Source organism: Antrostomus carolinensis, unplaced genomic scaffold, assembly GCF_000700745.2.
Source record: "Antrostomus carolinensis isolate BGI_N321 unplaced genomic scaffold, ASM70074v2 scaffold40846, whole genome shotgun sequence".
NCBI lineage: Eukaryota > Metazoa > Chordata > Aves > Caprimulgiformes > Caprimulgidae > Antrostomus > Antrostomus carolinensis.
The window spans coordinates 5,676-6,055 of NW_010324673.1; positions in this window are offsets into that span (position 1 = coordinate 5,676).

The window sequence follows — 380 nt, forward strand, 5'->3', positions numbered from 1 at the left end:
CCTCCACCCCCTGCCCCCTGCAGACCCCTGTATGTAGCCTTCCTGCACTGTCTGGGCTTGCTGCCCCTCACCCTGAGACACCCCCAGGGTCCTGGGTGCCCCCTGGCCACCCCTGGGGTGGTGGCACCTCAGCCCCCCAGGTCCTCAGCTCTGGGAGGGTCACCTTGGGGTGGGGATAGATACTGGGAAAACTGCTGGGAGTGGTGGGGATAAGATATGACAGGTTGTTAGGTGGGGGTGGAGTTTATTGGGGTGGGATTGAGGGTGGGGGTAAATATGGGGTAGGGCTTGTGTACTGGGAAGAGCTTGTTCGGGGGGGAGGAGGGCAGGGAGGCCCAGGAGTGTGTCCCCCCCACTAAATACCTCCCAGGTACCCGGGT